The 12,008-nt window shown below is 38.6% G+C and overlaps 1 protein-coding gene across 7 annotated transcripts in view; it reads left to right on the top strand.

The window, feature by feature from the left end:
• The window catches only part of LOC133571015 (band 4.1-like protein 1), a 252,318-nt gene that overhangs the window by 91,417 nt on the left and 148,893 nt on the right, over window positions 1-12,008 (top strand). The gene's annotated exons all lie outside the window — the stretch shown is intronic.

Here is a 12,008-nt window from a genome sequence, read left to right as displayed (position 1 = left end):
TACAATGCAATCGACAAGATAGGACGGAGCTAGACCGTGTAGTATTTTATACGTAAGTAGTAAAACCTTAAAGTCACATCTTAAGTGTACAGGAAGCCAGTGCAGGTGAGCCAGTATAGGCGTAATATGATCAAACGTTCTTGTTCTTGTCAAAAGTCTAGCAGCCGCATTTTGTACCAACTGTAATCTTTTAATGCTAGACATAGGGAGACCCGAAAATAATACGTTACAGTAATCGAGACGAGACGTAACGAACGCATGAATAATGATCTCAGCGTCGCTAGTGGACAAAATGGAACGAATTTTTGCGATATTACGGAGATGAAAGAAGGCCGTTTTAGTAACACTCTGAATGTGTGATTCAAAGGAGAGAGTTGGGTCGAAGATAATACCCAGATTCTTTGCCGAGTCGCTTTGTGTAATTGTTTGGTTGTCAAATGTTAAGGTGGTATTATTAAATAAATGTCGGTGTTTAGCAGGACCGATAATCAGCATTTCCGTTTTCTTAGTGTTGAGTTGCAAGAAGTTAGCGGACATGCATTGTTTAATTTCATTAAGACACGCCTCCAGCTGACTACAATCCGGCGTGTTGGTCAGCTTTAGGGGCATGTAGAGTTGGGTGTCATCAGCATAACAATGAAAGCTAACACCGTATTTGCGTATGATGTCGCCTTGCGGCAGCATGTAAATACTAAAGAGTGCAGGGCCAAGAACCGAACCCTGGGGGACTCCGCACGTTACCTTAACATAGTCCGAGGTCACATTGTTATGGGAGACGCACTGCATCCTGTCAGTAAGATAAGAGCTAAACCACGACAAGGCTAAGTCTGACATACCAATACGTGTTTTGATACGCTCTAATAAAATTTTATGATCGACGGTATTGTCGTTGTGGCTTGTGCAGCCCTTTGAGACACTTGTGATTTAGGGCTATATAAATAAACATTGATTGATTGATTGATAAGTAAACTTTGATTGATTTTTTTTAAAAGTTTCTGCCAACAAATTGGTCCTGAAAGTTGTAGAAGAATGTTTCGGTAAAGCAACCAGTATGACATTAGGAAAGCATCAGACTAGATCCACAAATGTCTTTTGCATTCAACCTGTAAAGTCATGTTCTCGCTTTGAAGTTTAAAAAACGTGTTGTGCTTCAATTTTTAACGTTATTTGTTGTGTCATTGTCGAACCCCGCTGACAAACTGTCATCACTGATTACACTTACGACAAGTGGCGCAGTAGAATTTGAGCATGCAGACTGAAAAACAATAACATCTATTTAGATGTACTGACAGATATTCAGATTGACAGGAAGGAACATGTTGATTTAAATCCAGGCGTGCGGATGATTGTTTTGTCTCATTGTGGCACTTTTTCTTTTTACCATGGTTATAATATTGAAACGGCAAATTAAACAAATATGAGGCTGCAAGGCATTGTTAGAAATCACAACACATTAATTAAAATGTGTTTTAATTACACACATTATTTTTAATGCTGTCTGAATTTGTTTATTGCCACTACAAAGAGCCTTGTCACACATCTTGTAAACAATAATGGCCGCTTATAACAAGCATATAGCTGTGAGTCTAAACAAAACCAGAGTTTAAATAGCAGCACATCATAATGCGGTAATGGTATGGTGCATCATTACGGTCTTATCAAAAACACGCAGGGGATTTCACAGTTCAGAGGATGCCATGTTTGTGATGAATTTAAATTAATATTCACCCTCCCATCCTCTGTTTGCATTTTTCAAAGACTTGCTTGTTTGCTTCCTTAATGCTCATCTTCTGAAATGTTTCTATTTTATCTTTGCCAAGTATTGATTTATTTATTTCATGTTTATGAAGAGCATGGTGGCACAGGGGTTATTAGTGCATGTGCTATTGCAAGGAATTTAGGAATTTCACCATCTACGGTCCGTAATATCATTAAAAGGTTCAGAGAATCTGGTGAAATCACTGCACATACACAGCAATGCCCGTGACCTTCGATCCCTCAGGCGGTACTGTATCAAAAAGCAACATCAGTGTGTAAAGGATATCACCACATGAGCTCAGGCACACTTCAGAAAACTGTCAGTAACTACAGTTTGTCGCTACATCTGTAAGTGCAAGTTAAAACTCTACTTTGCAAAGCGAAAGCCATTTATCATTTATTATTTACTTTGCTGGGCCCGAGCTCACCTAAGATGGACTGATGCAAAGTGGAAAAGTGTTCTGTGGTCTGACGAGTCCACATTTCAAATTGTTTTTGGAAACTGTGGACGTCGTGTCCTCCGGACCAAAGAGGAAAAGAACCATCCGGTGTGTTCTAGGCGCAAAGTTGAAAAGCCAGCATCTGTGATGGTATGGGGGTGTATTAGTGCCCAAGACATGGGTAACTTACACATCTATGAAGGCACCATTAATGCTGAAAGGTACATACAGGTTTTGGAGCAACAAATACATTTAAAAAAAATTACGTTTCTCAGTTCGAACATTAAATATCTTGTCTTTGCAGTCTATTCAATTGAATATAAGTAGAAAAGGATTTGCAAATCATTGTATTCTGTTTTTATTTACCATTTACACCACGTGCCAACTTCACTGGTTTTGTACAAGTCAATGGTATTCATATATCCGGATGGCAATGTTTTAACTGCCTCTATTAATAAAATGTAATATTCAGCTTGCTGAACCTTCTATAATTACAAACTACCAATCAGAACAGGGTATACAAGAATATACACTTTATTTCAATCTGCCAGACAACATTTATTCCGGTAGAAATATCACAGATTACATCACAGACGATTTTTCATTTTGTTATGTAGTTAGACAGGATGTGACACGTACAATAGCGCTATTATTGTGAAGCCGAAAGAGGTGTTTTGACGAAAATCTATGATTAAAAAGGGACTCTAGACTTCCTGTCTATCAGCTTTTATTCCATCTTACTAAAGCAGTTAGTGTAACAATCTACATTGTATGTTATTAATGCACTCAACTAGGGATGTCCCGATCCGATATTTGGATCGAATCGGCCGCCGATATTTGCCAAAAAATGCGTATCGGCAAGGCATGGGAAAATGCCGATCCTGATCCAGTTTTAAAAAAAACTCCGGTCCGTGTTTTCCAACGCACCGATTTAAATAATACATTCCACTTTTCTGCTGCTCCCTAATTTCCGTTCTGCATTTTCCAGCACACCTTCAACATATCCACTGGTCTGTAGATACTCACACAGTTGCTTTTAGCTGCTGGCATTACACGACAGGCTCTTCTCACTCTCTTCTGTGTCTCCCTCTCACAGACAGCAAGCGCACCTTCTTACACACGTCACATACTGTCACGACATACGTCACATACGTATACGTCCTCCCCGAGCAGAGAGGTAGCAGCATGGCTAACGTTAGCTGTGATGCTAGCGCAGCCGTGCGAGCAACCTTCCTTCTAAGGTGCGCGCCTGTGCAATTGCGCGCTGCTCAGCGTCCTCTGCGCATAGCAAATCTATGCCACGCACAAAATCAAATAAAAAAATAAGCCCATAACAATTTTCGACACACGGACACGACAGAGAAAACAGTTTTCGTCATCATTGTTCAAATATTGTAACGTCTGTCGAGACGCGTATCTCCATTCGGTGCCACACGTCCACACCATCAAAATGCAGAGGCAAAAATTTCCAGATCAACACCGTATGAAAAATTAGTGATTTTTTTAGTTGTGATTTCCTTCTCTGCATGAAAGTTTAAAAGTAGCATATATTAATGCAGTATGAAGAAGAATGTTTTAATGTAGACATGCAAGCCTTGAAAGAAACTTTTGAAAATCAAGACTACATTTCCTGCAAATGGGTGCATTTCTACCCTATATTTTAACTTTAGATTTATTCTCATATCAAACTCTTTTGGCTGTCTTTTTGACACTTACATCCAACGCCCCCCTCCACACCCTGGATTATAAATAATGTAAATAATTCAATGTGATTATCTTGTGTGATGACTGTATTATGATGATAGTATATATCTGATAGTATATATCTGTATCATGAATCAATTTAAGTGGACCCCGACTTAAACAAGTTGAAAAACTTATTCGGGTGTTACCATTTAGTGGTCAATTGTATGTGCAACCTACTAATAAAAGTCTCAATCAATCAATCAAAACACATAGAATCATCATACTGCTGTGATTATATGCATCAAGTGTTCATTCAAGGCTAAGGCAAAATATCGAGATATATATCGTGTATCGCAATATGGCCTTAAAATATCGCAATATTAAAAAAAGGCCATATCGCCCAGCCCTAGTTCAATGATGCCATTTCTGTTTGTCATGTATCATTTTGTCTATTTTGTGTTTATCCTTGAATAAACAGGTCAGTTTCTTGTTACAACCATTGTGTATTATTCAAACTCCCCTAATTCAGCTGGCTAGTTGTTATCAAGAGTACTAAAACCCTTTTCAACATGATTCTGACAACTAAGTAGGCTAAATAACTTTAAACTTGTTACAACCATTGTGTATTATTCAAACTCCCCTAATTCAGCTGGCTAGTTGTTATCAAGAGTACTAAAACCCTTTTCAACATGATTCTGACAACTAAGTAGGCTAAATAACTTTAAACTTTAATACATGCTCGGATAGGCCAGTATCGGTATCGGATCGGAAGTGCAAAAACAATATCGGTATCGGATCGGAAGTGCAAAAACCTGGATCGGGACATCCCTACACTCAACTGGGATGTAAACAAGCTCCTTCTCTCTGCAAGCGGCAAACCGCGCCAGCAGGCGTTGGCTCCAATGATGTCGTCGAACGACGATCAAGGACAAAATTATTTTATTTTGTCGGGAGAACGACTTGCCATGGCTTTGAATTTGAGATTTCCATAATGTCCCCCTTTCTTTTTGCATTTCTGCTCGCTATTTTCGAGGTTGTGGCTCAACAGTAACTGAACACCATAACTTTTCCCCTTGCTACGGAATGGTCCAAGGGGCACAAGGGAGTCAGGACGCATGCACGTTAATAAAATTGCCGCATTTTCGGAGTATAAGTCGCTCCTGAGTATAAGTAGCACCGGCCGAAAATGCATAATAAAGAAGGAAAAAAACATATACAAGTCGCACTGGAGTATAAGTCGCATTTTTGGGGGAAATTTATTTGATAAAACCCAACACCAAGAATAGACATTTGAAAGGCAATTTAAAATACATAAAGAATAGTGAACAACAGGCTGAATAAGTGTACGTTATATGAGGCATAAACATACTTGCCAACCCTCCCGGATTTTCCGGGAGACTCCCGAAATTCAGCGCCTCTCCCGAAAACCTCCCGGGACAAATTTTCTCCCGAAAATCTCCCGAAATTCAGGCACGCAATATAAACAGCGTATCTGCCCAATGACGTTATAACTGTAGAATGATGGAGGGCGAGTTCTTGGTTTCTTATGTGGGTTTATTGTTAGGCAGTTTCATTAACGTCCTCCCAGCGCGGTAACAACACACAACAACAGCAGTCACATTTTTGTCTACTGTAAAGCAGTTCGTCTGCCGTAAACAGCAATGTTGTGACACTCTTAAACAGGAGAATACTGCCATCTAGTGCATTTGATGAAAGCACTTTTTGCTTGTCACACAGCAATGCATCATCAGAGAGGGCGTTCAGCATGGTTAGAAAAATAGTGACAAATAGAACAAGGATGGACAATTCAACCCTTAACTCAACAATGAGTAGATGAGTGTTATGTGTGTGTATATGTGTAAATAAATGAACACTGAAATTCAAGTATTTCTTTTATTTATATATATATATATATATATATATATATATATATATATATATATATATATATATATATATATATATATATATGTACACACACACACATATATATATATATGAAATACTTGACTTAGTATTTCATATACATATATATATATATATATATATATATATATATATATATATATATATATATATATATATGAAATACTTGACTTGGTGAATCCTAGCTGTAAATATACTCCTCCCCTCTTAACCACGCCCCTCCCCCAACCACGCCCCCTCCCCGCCCCCCACCCCCACCTCCCGAAATTGAAGGTCTCAAGGTTGGCAAGTATGGGCATAAATAACCAACTGAGAACGTGCCTGGTATGTTAACGTAACATATTATGGTAAGAGTCATTCAAATAACTATAACATATAGAACATGCTATACGTTTACCAAACAATCTGTCACTCCTAATCGCTAAATCCCATGAAATCTTATACGTCTAGTCTCTTACGTGAATGAGCTAAATAATATTATTTGATATTTTATGGTAATGTGTTAATAATTTCACGTATAAGTCGCACCCCCGGCCAAACTATGACAAAAACTGCGACTTATAGTCCGAAAAATACGGTAGCGTCATTAAAGGAACTTACAGTTAACGCGTTATTATTGCGTTAACTTTGACAGCCCTAGTGAAAATATATTTACAACTCCACCTTGCAACCTTTGATTTTACAGGTAATATTGTCTTAAGGCCTTTCTCAAAGCCTGTGCTTTCAGAGTCCGCCTTTTCCCCCTATGATATTTCAAAGTGAGGGTTTTTTGGACACACAAATAGGCAAATTGGGAATGTTGAACACCTACTGTATTTATAGTGAGTAAGTATTAATTAGTGGGTTTGGAGACTCTCTGAACTCAAGTTTAATAACCCATTTAAGGTAATTACAGTCTCATAAGTCTGGATTGATGCTGAGGAAGGATTGGATTTTGGAGCTGGAAGGATATTAAGTGAACATTATCAACAGAAAGAATAAAAGTGAAGGAAGCATGGCCATGTACAGTAGTTCTGGGTTAGTTTTTGCCTCATCTCTCACTGAAAGAATGAGTAGAGGACGCATGAAGAATGCACAACTGACCTGTTAAGACCTGATAAGTCTGAAATAGACAGAAATTATACTGTCAGGTCTAAACACCGATGACCACTATTAAAGGGGAACATTATCACAATTTCAGAATGATTAAAACCATTAAAAATCAGTTCCCAGTAGCTTATTATATTTTTCGAAGTTTTTTTCCAAAATTTTACCCATCACGCAATATCCCTAAAAAAAGCTTCAAAGTGCCTGATTTTAACCACCCGTCCATTTTCCTGTGACGTCACATAGTGAAACCAACACAAACAAACATGGCGGAAAGAACAGCAAGCTATAGCGACATTAGCTCGGATTCAGACTCGGATTTCAGCGGCTTAAGCGATTCAACAGATTACGCATGTATTGAAACGGATGGTTGTAGTGTGGAGGCAGGTAGCGAAAACGAAATTAAAGAAGAAACTGAAGCTATTGAGCCATATCGGTTTGAACCGTATGCAAGCGAAACCGACGAAAACGACACGACAGCCAGCGACACGGGAGAAAGCGAGGACGAATTCGGCGATCGCCTTCTAACCAACGATTGGTATGTGTTTGTTTGGCATTAAAGGAAACTAACAACTATGAACTAGGTTTACAGCATATGAAATACATTTGGCAACAACATGCACTTTGAGAGTGCAGACAGCCCAATTTTCATCAATTAATATATTCTGTAGACATACCCTCATCCGCGCTCTTTTCCTGAAAGCTGATCCGTCCAGTTTAAGGGACGGTGTGAGCCAAGACATCCAGGGGGTTTAGCTCGCTCGTCTGCGGGAACAAACTGCCGCCATTGCTTGCCGTGCTACCGAGGTCCTTTGTCCCTGAATTGCTCACACACTCCGGCAGATTTAATGGCGGTCTGGCGGCAGATTTCTTTGACTTTATCGTTGGAAATGCATCTGCTTTGAGTGTCGCAGGATATCCACACATTCTTGCCATCTCTGTCGTAGCATAGCTTTCGTCGGTAAAGTGTGCGAAACAAACGTCCAATTTCTTGCCACTTTCGCATCTTTGGGCCACTGGTGCAACTTGAATCCGTCCCTGTTCGTGTTGTTACACCCTCCGACAACACACCGACGAGGCATGATGTCTCCAAGGTACGGAAAACAGTCGAAAAAACGGAAAATAACAGCGCTGATTTGACACGGTGTTTGAGAAAATGGCGGATTGCTTCCCGACGTGACGTCATCGCTCCGAGAGCGAATATTAGAAAGGCGTTTAATTCGCCAAAATTCACCCATTTAGAGTTCGGAAATCGGTTAAAAAAATATATGGTCTTTTTTCTGCAACATCAAGGTATATATTGACGCTTACATAAGTCTGGTGATAATGTTCCCCTTTAAACAGGGCAAGAAGCAAAGAATCAAACGGAGACAGAATTAAATTTGGCTCAATTTGAGGAGAAACGTCTGGTCTGTACAGTCTCTTGTACAGTCTCCAGCACACTCTGGCCAAAGATTGTACGCCTCCTCCTTTATTTGGACTTTCCCTGACCACATGGCAACAGCTGCTTCCAAAGGGACGTGGGTCGTAAACAGCCTTTGTTACAGAACAGTTCAAAAGAAAAGGTCGTAAACACTTCATAGAAAAGGTCCTAAAACAGTTCAAAGAAAGGTTCGTAAAAGACTTCAAAAAAGCGGTGTCTGGAACTTGGGCAGATCCTGCCTTCTCTCCGCTTTGTAGTCCTTGGGTTAAAACAATATCTTTCTGTTGATTACAATACATGAAAGAAAACAGAACACCTTCATGTTGCTTCCCCCCTACACAGTGGAGTTTTACAAGCCTTCTTCTTGGTAGGTTCAAAAACATCTTTTGGTCTTCTCGCTGGGAACTCATTTCAACACAAAGTTTTTGTGATAACTTAGAAACAATTGTTCTATCAGATACAGTATTATCGGCTCACAGATGCTAACTGGTGGTTGTTTGAGCACACTGCAGCTAGCCCTGAATAGTCCCACTCCTTAATGCTTCCGTCACAAGCAGGATTCTTACAGGAATGAGGCAAAAATACAACCTAACCTGCAGAAATTTCCCGTTTGATAGATGTCAACTAGTTTGCCTTGTGGAAAATGTCATCAATGGTTGTGTAAGTTTGAAAGAGGTCATAATGAATGTGCATCACATTTGTTTAGTTTAACAATGTGGCCCCACTTGGGGACTGTATTGGAATGAACATGAAAGTTATTAAAAAAAAAACATGTTTGAAGAACAATCAACACACTATTTTTTATTTAAAGAAATAAACTCCCAGACAAAATGAACATAGCCAAAGTCTTGTCAATTTACTGTATAAGACTGGAGACAGGCTACATCTTTTATCCAAAATACTGAGAAATTATTCAATGACAAATTATTTGTCAGTTATCAGATAGCCAATCGGTATTATAGAGAAAATATACATAGAAAATAGTAAACACTAGTGATGGGTTGATGAGGCGTCATGAAGCGTTTCGACACATTGCAAAACTGTATTGATACTGTGTCGATTCTGTGTCACTAAATACTGACATCTGCTGGACATTAAAAATCCCTACAGGCAACCTATGGACCGACTCAACTGACACTGATTTTATGACCTAGTACAGTGGTTCTCAAATGGGGGTACGCGTACCCCTGGGGGTACTTGAAGGTATGCCAAGGGGTAGGTGAGATTTTTTTTAAAATATTCTAAAAATAGCAACAATTCAAAAATCCTTTATAAATATATTTATTAAATAATACTTCAACAAAATATGAATGTAAGTTCATAAACTCCGTGAAGCACAAGCTCAGGTTTGTCACTAAAATGTCTGTCAAAAAGAACTGTGAAAAGAAATGCAACAATGCAATATTCAGTGTTGACAGCTAGATTGTTTGTGGACATGTTCCATAAATATTGATAAAGATTTATTTTTTTGTGAAGAAATGTTTAGAATTAAGTTCATGAATCCAGATGGATCTCTAATACAATCCTCAAAGAGGGCACTTTAAGTTGATGATTACTACTACTACTACTACTTGATGATTACTACTACTACTACTCAGTGGCCTAGTGGTACCTACTCAGTGGCCTAGTGGTTAGAGTGTCCGCCCTGAGATCGGTAGGTTGTGAGTTCAAACCCCGGCCGAGTCATACTAAAGACTATAAAAATAGGACCCACTGCCTCCCTGCTTGGCACTCAGCATCAAGGGTTGGAATTGGGGGTTAAATCACCCAAAATGATTCCCGGGCGCGGCCACTGCTGCTGCCCACTGCTCCCCTCACCTCCCAGGGGGTGATCAAGGGTGATGGGTCAAATGCAGAGAATAATTTCGCCACACCTAGTGTGTGTGTGACAATCATTGGTACTTTAACTTTAACTTTAACTTCTATGTGTAGAAATCTTTACTTATAATTGAATCACTTGTTTATTTTTCAACAAGTTTTTAGTTATTTTTATATCTTTTTTTTCCAAATAGTTGAAGAAAGACCACTACAAATGAGCAATATTTTGCACTGTTATACAATTTAATGAATCAGAAACTGATGACATAGTGCTGTATTTTACTTCTTTATCTTATTTTTTCAACCAAAAATGCTTTGCTCTGATTAGGGGGTACTTGAATTAAAAAAAAATTCACAGGGGGGTACATTGCTGAAAAAAGGTTGAGAACCACTGACCGAGTATATACAATAATATAAACCAAGTCATTGTATTTCATTTAGGATTATTTCATAACTTCATTTAAATAAAAATATATTTTTTGTCTTTTTTAGATACAGTCAATAAATAATGTGAACATGTATCATAACATGGAAATCTAAGAGAACGTGTTGTGAATGAGGATGCTTGTGAACCTGGAATTTTTTAATTTTTTTTTACACATTTTTATTTAAAAAAAACAAAAAACAGTTTTTCCAACGTATTCAATTTTAGACGCTTTCTCTTCTTAGTTATTATTTCTCCGGCTGTAGAAAAGAGCCGCTCACAGGGCACAGAGGAGGCATCAGTGCGACACAGTTCGCGTATCGGTCACGTGACCAAAACAGCTCATGATCGGTCACGTGACTTTCTAAAAGCGGTACGCGCACCGACACAGGGTTTCGCTCTATGAGCTTGACGCATGCATCACTAGTAAACACATGAGTATGTACAAAAAAATGTCAACATAGTAATTAAAAAGACTCAGTAATTCCGGAGACATGGAGACGAGACAGGATTAAAGCAGATGTGCTTCTTCAAACTAAACCATTACCAGGGATCCAACAGCGCAACATGCACATTGTTATTTTAACTGGCCTTAAGATTTTGATCATCTCCAGGTCCTGGTGTTCTAATAATACGTATTTAGAGCTGTCCTTAAACTCACACATGATAATTACAAGGCGGCTTCCACAGTGATTACTGCGGCTGCAGTGCCGAGAGCCAGTGTGTCACATTATCTGCATGCTGTAATGGAAGTGTATGCAGATAATTGCTGATTATTTCACATGACAAAGGGCTCCGGTGAGTGAGAAGAGGAAGGGTGAGACCCTGTCTATATTAAGCCGGATAACTCCTTAAAGGGGAACATTATCACAATTTCAGAAGGGTTAAAACCATTACAAGTCAGTTACCAGTGGCTTATTTTATTTTTCGAAGTTTTTTTCAAAATTTTACCCATCACGCAATATCCCTAAAAAAAAGCTTCAAAGTGCCTGATTTTAACCATCGTTATATACACCCGTCCATTTTCCTGTGACGTCACATAGTGATGCCAACACAAACAAACATGGCGCATAGAACAGCAAGCTATAGCGACATTAGCTCGGATTCACTCGGATTTCAGCAGTTTAAGCGATTCAACAGATTACGCATGTATTGAAACGAATGGTTGTAGTGCAGAGGTGGGTAGAGTAGCCAGAAATTGTACTCAAGTCAGAGTACTGTTACTTTAGAGATTTATTACTCAAGTAAAAGTAAGGAGTAGTCACCCAAATATTTACTTGAGTAAAAGTAAAAAGTATGTTGTGAAAAAACTACTCAAGTACTGAGTAACTGATGAGTAACATACACACTCATATATATATATATATATATATATATATATATATATATATATATATATACATACATATACATTGATATATACAGTATATCATTTATATGTATTTAT

The sequence above is a fragment of the Nerophis lumbriciformis genome, linkage group LG28 (genome assembly GCF_033978685.3).
Source record: "Nerophis lumbriciformis linkage group LG28, RoL_Nlum_v2.1, whole genome shotgun sequence".
Lineage (NCBI taxonomy): Eukaryota > Metazoa > Chordata > Actinopteri > Syngnathiformes > Syngnathidae > Nerophis > Nerophis lumbriciformis.
This window is presented reverse-complemented; position numbering and strand designations above follow the sequence as displayed.